Source organism: Arachis ipaensis, chromosome B8 (genome assembly GCF_059453495.1).
Source record: "Arachis ipaensis isolate K30076 ecotype BB chromosome B8, ASM5945349v1, whole genome shotgun sequence".
Taxonomy (NCBI): Eukaryota; Viridiplantae; Streptophyta; class Magnoliopsida; order Fabales; family Fabaceae; genus Arachis; species Arachis ipaensis.
The window spans coordinates 24378500-24388493 of record NC_142443.1 but is presented as its reverse complement, the minus strand read 5'-3'; the positions used below and the strand labels follow the sequence as shown (position 1 = coordinate 24388493).

At 43.7% G+C, this 9994-nt stretch overlaps 1 pseudogene; it reads left to right on the top strand.

Annotated features, from left to right (window-relative positions):
* The first annotated feature begins 6293 nt into the window (after positions 1 to 6293).
* On the top strand, positions 6294 to 9468 carry LOC148547466 (uncharacterized; annotated as a pseudogene).
* The last annotated feature ends 526 nt before the right edge of the window (positions 9469 to 9994 follow it).

Genomic DNA, 9994 nt, shown 5'->3' with positions numbered 1-9994 from the left:
CAGTTTCTCTCCGATATGCCGTCCATCTTAAAAATTGGGGCCAAGTGCACAGGCGATATTTTGTTTATCGTCGTTGGCAAAAAGAACGCCATCTGTATATAGAGGATGAATATCCTCTTGAACATCAGGCGTTCCTCTTCGTTGCCAACGCCGATTTCCATCATTTCATCGGTAAGACTTTTGAGGGTCTTACCCTGGAATCTTCTAAAAATTATTTTGTCATCATCAGAAAGTTTCTTATACTCAACTTTCTCAGGAAATAGATCTCTTACAAAAAGGAAAACAACAAAGTATCCAAGTCGGTTCAAATACACCCAAGCATCAACTTAAATACACCCAAGCAACAACTTAATATACACCTATAAGTTTAAGCTAGTTACCTATTGCATTGATGCCAAGCGCATGACCTATTGTTTTTGGTGTTATTTGGAAAGAACCATATCCTGTTTTCAGTCTGTTCTCCTCAAGTTTGAAGTTGTTTGCCAGCTCCCTTAACAGCTGGTGATCCACCCTCAGTGGTGGGATGTGCATCAACCCACCGAATCCGAGATCCCTCACAATCGCCTTCTTCTCCTCACTCATGTTTCTGAACTTATCACTTAGGAGATGTGTGGCACACTTAAGGTCTTTTGTTTGGTTTCTTGCTGCCATTTTCTTTGAAAAGAAAAATACACCCAAAGATATCAGTAAGATACACCCATATGTATGAGTCAGATACACCCATTAATAACAGTAAGATACACCCATTGATAACAGTAAGATACACCCATATGTATGAATCAGATACACCCAAGATATCAGTAAGATACCCCCATTGATAACAGTGAGATACACCCATAGATATGATTCAGATACATCCATATATATATCAGTCAGATATCACTCAAACATGCTTCAATATCAAGCCACATTACAAGGTCAAGCAGTATACACCCCCCAATTTACGGAATAAACCCCCAAAAATCAGTTACCAGAAGATCTAGAACAACAAGAATAACAGGAGAACTTAGAACAACAACGTAGATGAACAGTGTAACAAAGAAGCAAGAATAACAGTAAACCCTAGAACAACGACGTAGAAGAAAAGTAAAACGTAGTTTGTAATCTGAAAAATATACAGAAATCTTAATGAACTTACGTTGAGTATTGTTGCTTTGTTTTTTCTTCAGATTCTTCACGGAGAGTTTGATGGTGTTTTGATGGAGGTTTCGAACAACGACTTGTATATTTTGAACTTTGATTTTCGCTCGAAAATGGAAGGGTTTCCTTGTTTTCGAAACGCTTTGAGAAGTGGAAGGAGTGGAAGAGTCTGCCATACGTAACGTTTGAGTGTTGAGCGCGTGAATGTGACGCTCCATGTTATCTCTCTTCATGCGCGTGAGTTGTATTTAGGCTGGGCCAACTTGTAAGCTTGTAAGCTTGTATGTGTAGTAGGCCCGTTTTTTTATATAATAAAGATCCAACTCTAATTTTTTTCTATAAAATTTCTATTATACGATTATTTATCTCAAAAATTTAAAACAATATAAAAATACATAAATAATCATACAGTAAGAAATACAATACAATAATAGCAGTAATATGCATTTGTAGCTAATTTTTTTTACATATAAGTAATTTTAACGTGAAATACAAAAATAATTAATCATTTTAATGTTTTATATTGTTATGGTAACAATACAAAATATTAGTGACATTTTATAATAAAAATATTTTTTGATTATAAAAAGATAAAATATCACTAATATTTTATAAAAATAATATTTTTTTAATTATAAAAAATCAAAACGTGACTGACCAATTTCATATACCAATAAAAACTTCTTGTGCCTAATATAGAAAAGGCGATCATGAACTTATGTGCAAGGTGATAGTATTATTATTACTAACAATTAAGGAAGAAGAGAGCGAGGTGATATTTCAAATGTAAAAATAATAATCTGAAAAATAGAAAAGAAATTGTTAATTGATTTTGTTCATATCTAAACCGATATTACGAGTTTATGAGATTCAGAGATTTTATTTGGTGTAGCATTGTGTTCGGTAGATCGGTTGCTGAACGGTTCGGGTTATGATCCAGGAGGATGGTAGTGGCTCGTCAAGTTACGGACTACCAGCCAACGGTATGCGAGGTCCCGAGTACTTCGCGTGAGAGGGGGGGTGCCACCTGCAAAGACACTCCGACGCTCTTGTCAGTAAGGTATGCAGGCGGATAAGGTGATAAAGTATGTGACGTACCTTTGGGGGAGAGCAAGCCTCCCCTTTATATACCTGTCAGAGGTGGGCCCGATGAGGACAGATCCATGTTTCCAGGGAGGTTATCCCATAGCTGTACATGAGCTGTCCTGGACGCGTGTCCGGGTCGTTGTGGGGCATGTGTCCGGTTCGGGTGGCGTCCGGGTCGGGTCGACCCGCAGGGACTCTGGGCCAGGCCGTAACAGTGCCCCCGACGCGCCAGTGATGTTCGTGGGAGACATCGATAGCGCGTGATTTCCTCGTTCGTGTGTTGTCGTCGGATCGGTTGTTCGTGGGAATGACGTGCCCCCTGCGCGCGTGTCTCTTGGTTGCCAAGGCGACCGTTTCGTCGCTTCGTTCTTCGCGCTGAGCATTGAATGCTCATAATGGGTCACTAAAATCCCGCGTGCAAAGACCATTTTACCCCTGGCCTTTTCGCGCTTCGTGCAGCAGTTTTTAAACAATTTCTTATTTCTTTTGTTCCCACTTTTGCTATTCCCATTTTCTTTTCTCCCTGATATCCAAATTTCCTCCGTTTCAAGCGTTTTTGTGCCTCTTCAACCACTTGTTCGAGCGTCTTTGTGCTTCTCCAACCACTTTCAAGTTCCTTCGACTAATTCAGGTATTTCTAGAATCCTTCTCTTTTCTGTTTTGTTCTTGCATGCTTGTTGTATGTGTTTGCTTCGCCATTTTTGCTGTTATGTTGCTACATGGCTTTCTGATGATAGGTAGAGTATTGGGGCAGGGGTACCATTCCAAGGTAGATTTTTAGGTGGGTTGCTTGGTTCATGCTTGATTTTAACTGTTCAGTAGGACGAATTATAGCTTCTGGATATTTTCCGGGCTCCCGATCTCGTAGACTAACGGAATGGTACCCCGCTGTAGGTATGCCTCGTGTCGTCTCCTGGGCTTCCCCTTCCGCGGCGAGCTATGATCCGTACGCTTGGGTAACCTCGGATGTAAAGGATTCGCCAAACCAGATGGATCTGGCAGAGTTGACGGAGTTCCGGCAGGCCGGGTACTTGTGCGGGGGAACAGACGAAGAGGCCAATTATGAGACCTTTGTGCCTGCCCCCCATGAGCGGCTGTACGAGGTCAATCTTCATTCTCCCCGAATTGCCGACTGGATTTGGTTTTATAAATCCATGTTCACCCAGGTTGGGGTTCGCATTCCATTTTCCGAATTCCAGATGTCGCTCTTGAATCGGATATCCGTGTCTCCGTCACAGCTCCATCCGAACAATTGGGCTTCCATCCACTGTTTTGAGATGGTTTGCGAGTATCTCGAGCTGCTGGTGTCGGTGGATGTCTTCCTTTTCTTCTTCAACTTTACCAACCCTTCCAAACAAGGGAAGGCGAGGAAAGGGTTCCTTTCTTTCCGGTCAGCCCAGGGTAGGAGAATATTTGGTCTGTTCGAAGACTCCTACCATGGGTTTAAAGATAAGTTTTTCAAAGTCCGTCCCGTTAGAGGTCGCCATCCCTTTTGGTTATCCTTGGAGGGGGAGCGCCTCATCCCCACTTACTGGAGCTTTGGGGCGGGGTCAAATTCTTTTATTAAGGTGACATATAAGAGGATGTCCTCGGTAGATAAGCAAATAGCCGATGTGCTATTTGCTATTTTTGAAAAGAACCCTGTAAATCCTCATCTCCTTATGGGTGAACGGGAGGCCGCCAGGAGCTATATCCGTGAGTCGTCTTGTTTTCTATTTTTGTGTTGTTTATTATTGTTTGCTTTACACGATCTAACGGCTGATGTGTTTTTTTGTTGCAATGGAAATGTCTGCTACGGTGACGGGTCTCGAGAACCTGATGAAGACCTTCTTTTTAGAAAGCGATGACGAGAAAGCTGAGGAGAAAGATGCCGGGAAGTCGGTTGGACCTTCTGGGGAGAAGGAGGACCAGACTGAGCCCCCTCCCTAGGATACCGATATGTCCGGTGTGAACCCAGAGGGGGCGCAAGTTTCTCCCCCTCTCGAGGTCATCGTTGGCGGGCACTCGCCCTCTGCTCCTCAGGTAGATGACGATGTGGAACTCATTCACACCCCTAAGAGGCGGAGGGCGTCTTCGAGCTCGGAGGGGGCTCTTACCATCATGGAGAGGAATTTCGATGCCACAACTTTTATTGACTCGCAGCTGATCCCTGGGACAGAGGAGCATTTCCACGGGACCGACCTAGCCGGGCAGGCGAGATGGATGTACCGGACTTTGCTCCGGGGGGCCGTGATAGCTCGAAAGGCTGAGTTCGAGTTGTCGGGAATGTAGGCCCTCCGGAGGAAGCTCGAGTCTTCTGTCAAAGCAAATAATGACTTCAAGGCACATGTTGAGCTGCTTCAAAGTCAGTTGTCTGAGATGGGGGAGAAGCTCAGGGCATCTGAGGAAAAGACGACATCTGCCGAGGAGAAGTTGAAGGCTTCCGACGAGACGGTGGCCCGTTTAGCTGAGCGAGAGATGACCGTGGAGAGCCAGCTGAACGCCGCCCAGGGGCGTGTGGCAGCCTTGGAAAAGGAGCGGGACCAAGCCGTGTCGTCGGCTAAAGCCGATAGGGTCGAGGTCGAGGGGCTTAGGAAGAAGCTGAAAGCGACCAAAGAGCAAGGGAAGAATGCGATTTCTATGACTGAGGACGCCGTGAAGGCTCAGGTGAAGATCGTGGCACTGGACTTTGACACCTCGGCTATTCGGGTCTTCAAAATGATCCAAGACGGCAAGATTGTCGACATGCCCAGGAAGTGACTTCTTATAACTTTAAACATTTTGATGTGGATTTGTTGAACGTTTGTTACGTGTTTTGTAATTTGATACTCCGTAACATTTATGTTAGGTTAGCCGTTTGGCCGATTGGCCGTTACTATCTTTCGCCTCCGTAACATTTATGTTAGGTTAGCCGTTTGGCCGAGTGGCCGTTACTATCTTTCGCCTTGCTCGTCGTATTATTTTTGTTACCGCCTTTTTCGTGGTGGGCTTATTGCTTGTGCCCGTTTGTCGTTTTCACGTTGGTAATGATTCGGACCAGTTTGGTCGTGTTGTCGCCGTGTTAATTATGGAAATGGTCCGCCTGGCTCTCGGGGTGATCAGTCTCGGGCTGCCGTTTTAGGACGCAATTGTGTGAAGCGCGTATTGGGAAGTAACAGATAAGTAGGAGAATATTTTGACAAGTGAGAATTAATCGTCAGCTAGGCAAGCTTGTTAATATGGTGAGTATTCAATAAGAGTAAATAGCTAGAAAGTGATTAAAAATTAACATGTGAACAGAACAAGCATGCATAAGTCCGTTAGGCCTACTGATCGGCTTACCCATGTCAGGAGTAGAACATTCTCAGGTTACCTGCATTCCATGTTCTAGGAATTTCTTTGCCGTCAAGTCTCTCGAGCTTGTAGGCACCCTTGCCAAGCACTTCTCTAATTCTGTAGGGACCTTCCCAATTTGCCGCCAGCTTTCCTTCCCCGGGGTCGGCAGACCGACGTCGTTGCGTCGCAGAACGAGGTCTCTTTCCCCAAAATCCCTCCTGAGGACTTTAGCGTTGTATCGTAGGGCTATTCTTTGCTTCAACGCTGTTTCTGACAAATGGGCCATCTCCCTTGTCTCCTCTACCAGGTCCTTTTCTACCGCTTCGTCCACACCTGTGAGCAGTAGCCGCGGGCTCGGTTCGCCGATTTCGACGGGTATCACGGCGTCGACCCCGTACGTTAGGCGGAAAGGGGTCTCCCCCGTAGCGCTTTGCTCGGTCGTTCGGTAGGACCATAGGACCGAAGCGAGCTCGTCGGCCCATGCACCTTTCTTGTTATCTAGGCGTTTCTTGAGGCCGAGTAAGATGACCTTGTTTGCGGACTCTACTTGTCCGTTTGTCTGGGGGTGTTCTACTAAGGAAAATTTTTGCTTTACCCCTAGGCCGGTGAGGAACTCCGTGAATTTCTTGTCAGTGAATTGTGTTCCATTATCTGAGATGACGACCTCCGGGATGCCGAACCGTGTTATCACCTGTCTCCACATGAACTTCCTGCAATTAGAGGAAGATATGCTGGCCAACGGCTCAGCCTCTATCCATTTGGTGTAGTAATCGATGGCCACTATGAGGTATTTGACCTGTCCTGCACCAACCGGGAAGGGTCCTAGAAGGTCGATTCCCCATTGAGCGAAAGGTTGTATAGTCGTTAGAAGGCTCAGCTCGGAGGCCGGCGCCTTGTGGAAGTTGGCGTTTTGTTGACATTTTACGCACTTTCTAACGAATTCGGTAGATCGGTTGCTGAACGGTTCGGGTTATGATCCAGGAGGATGGTAGGGGCTCGTCAAGTCACGGACTACCAGTCAGCGGTATGCGAGGTCCCGAGTACTTCGCGTGAGAGGGGGGTGCCACCTGCAAAGATACTCCGACGCTCTTGTCAGTAAGGTGTGCAGGCGGATAAGGTGATAAAGTATGTGACGTACCTTTGGGGGAGAGCAAGCCTCCCCTTTATATACCTGTCAGAGGTGGGCCCGATGAGGACAGGCCCATGTTTCCAGGGAGGTTATCCCATAGCTGTACATGAGCTGTCCTGGACGCGTGTCCGGGTCGTTGTGGGGCATGTGTCCGGTTCGGGTGGCGTCCGGGTCGGGTCGACCCGCAGGGACTCTGGGCCAGGCCGTAACACATTGTCTCTGAGTCAGTGGGCTACCTGCAAAAATATTATGATAATTAAATTAGTAGTGCTTTTTAGGTACCAAAATGATCAGATACTTACCTGCTAGGTTCCCTTTTCTTTTTATTCTGTTTTTTAGGTGTAACGCTCATAGACATTTATCGTCTTCAATATACGTTTTAAATGCCATAGTGTGACGATTAGGCGAGATTTCAATGTTAATTTCTTTTGAAATATACCCGTTATCTTGTAACATATTATTGTCAGGTTAATATGAATTAAAGTCATGATTCTTGTCCAGAAGAGTGCCCCAACTTGGATTTGTTGACCTTATCAGCTTGGTCACCAACACCCGAATTTAATGGATCAAACTCGAATATAAATTTAATTCTCTTATATATATATTTTATCGAAAAAAGAAAAAAACTTTTCAATTTTTCTTGGGCAGTTAAACATACTTCAATTTTTGAACCGTCGAATGACACCACTTTTCATCAATTAATGCCACTTTAACTTATTACACTTCATTTCGACTTCTTTTTTGAAAATTTCACTCTACTCCCGTTTCTTCAAAACTTTCATTTTAATTTCTCTCTCTGCACCTCTTCGCCTCCTTCTTTTGGGATTTTTGCGAAGTAAAGTACCATCAGTCAATGGCGCCATTTTATCCTTCCTTCCTTTCTAATTTTTTTAGAGATTAACGGTGTAATCTTTATAGTTTGCATTTAGCATTTATAGAAAATTTCTCCCTATAACGTAGTGGTGGTTCTCCTGTAGGTTTTTTTGTGATGCCAAGAAAGGTTATCGCCAACTGAGAATGCGCTAGTCCCTCCAGGCAACCAAGATCCAGCATCAATCTAGCCGACGAAGTAGACTTATACTCTTGGATCTCGGAGGAAGTGAAGTCTACTCCCTCTACCATCACTCAAGAAGAGCTGGATAACCTTCGAGAGGCTAGAGTTATTTTTAATTCAGACATCGGGAACCTCTATGTTCTCACCGTTCCCAATCAGGGAGACCGCTTATGCCACATAAACGAACATGCGGGTTTCTGACTTGATTGATTATGGATGTACGAGACTGAGTTCTCTCAACTTGGTGTCCGACTCCCTTTTTTAGAGTTTCAAGAAAATGTCCTGAAGTAGTTTACTGGATGTGCACGTTCCCAACTTCATCCAAATAGCTGGCTATCATCCTTAGCTTCGAACTTCTTTGTTCTTTCTTCAATATAGAAGCCTCCATTAGGGTCTTCTTTTATTTCTTTACCTTAACTATACCTTTCAGTTCTCAAGGTCGCGGGTTTATCTCTTTTCGAGGTAACCCGAATAGGAAGATTTTTAATCTATTTGAAGAATCCTCTCATGGGTTCAAAGAAAAAATTTTCAAAATTAAAAGAGTATAGAGTACTACCCCATTTTTCATGACCTTAGAAGATGAAAAAAGGTTCAATTTATACTAAAATTTCAATGTTTTCTCTCTGAAAATCCAACTTAATGGAGTCAATGCTTCTGAACTTATTAGCATTCGCATGCTTCTAGAGCTGTGGAATGAACGACCCCTTAGTTTGAGAAATATATTAGCTGATCAGAACGCAGCTCGTAATGCCATAGGTAACTTATGTGCTTTTTCATATTATTTGCATATTTTTGTTTGACCTTATCACTTTATGAATTTTTGCCTTTAATATATATATATATTTCCATTTGACATGGTAGGAGAATTGAAGCCATAATCGCAATGAAAAGGAGATTGACCACACGGAAGTTTTGGGAACCGTTACACCTGCTAACATCGGTGGAGGTGACAGAATCTCTTCTTCTACCACGGTGAGCAACCTTTTTCCCCATTGCGGTTAGCTATAAATCCCGAAATTCATGACTTGGAAGATGAATCTCCCACCAAATCGCCAAAAATAAAGAAACAAAAGAAGGAAAAAGGTCCAGCCTTTCCAAGTGAACTCCTTTCCCCGGCTTCAGAAAATGTTACTCTACAAAGCTACCTGTATTAGGGACACTGAAAGTAGGGATGGCAAAAATCCCCAGCAGGACGGGTACCCGCCGGGATTTACCGTCACGGGACAGATATGGGGACGATTTTGTACCTGCGGGGACGGGGGATGGAGCCCCGTATATTAACGGGGCGGGGGCGGGGATAGAGGTCCCCGCCCTGTGGAGATGTAAAAAGACTAGAATACCCTTTATATATATATATATATATATATATATATATATATATATATCATATGAAGAAAAGTAAAAACCCTAGCCGTCACACTTGCAATTCACAATCTTCAACCTAGTCTCTGAACTCTTCACCAACCTCAAACCTCAGCATCTCGCCCTCTCTGAACCACGCACAGTCGCACCATCACCACCACCGACCGCCACCGACTGCCACCTCTCGCCTTCTCAGTCCTCCACCGCTACGGTGCTACCTCCCACCCCTCAGTCCGTCACCGCCACCTCTCACGTACTATGGAGTGGACGTCAGTCAGGTCACGATACATCATGCACACCGCATCAGGGAGTCTGTCAGTCAGGTCACGATACATCACACCGGTCGTCACCTCTTCTCTGGTCGTCGCGCCTTTGCTTGTCGTCACCTCTTCACGTCGGGTAACTGGGTAAGTCCTAGAACACTGCTCACACATGCTTTACTGCTGCTTCTCCTCTTCACTCCTCACCGTGATTGATTTAATTCTGAATTTTTGATATAGGGTAATTAGGTTTAGAGTTTTGAATTTTCTGATTATGATTTCTATTTAGGGTTGATTTGATTCTGAATTTTTGATTTAGGATAATTAGATTCTTAGTTCTGAATTTTCTGATTCTGATTTTTATTTAGGGTTATTTGATTCTGGATTTTTAGATTTGGGTAATTAGGTTCTAAGTTGTAAATTTCTGATTCTGATTTCTATTTTGGTATTTTTATTTTTTTTTATAATTTTCTAGTGATCATTACCGGATTAATGTCATTCTTGAATCTAAGAAGTTTGCAACATTCATCCTGGTTTGATATCGACATGCAATATTCCCTGTTTACAACATTCATCCTGGTTTGTAACTCAGATTTTATTTTATTTGATTTTGGATTAAAGTGATTTTGGATTAGAGTGGTCAGCAATCTATCATTATTCGTTAGTTTG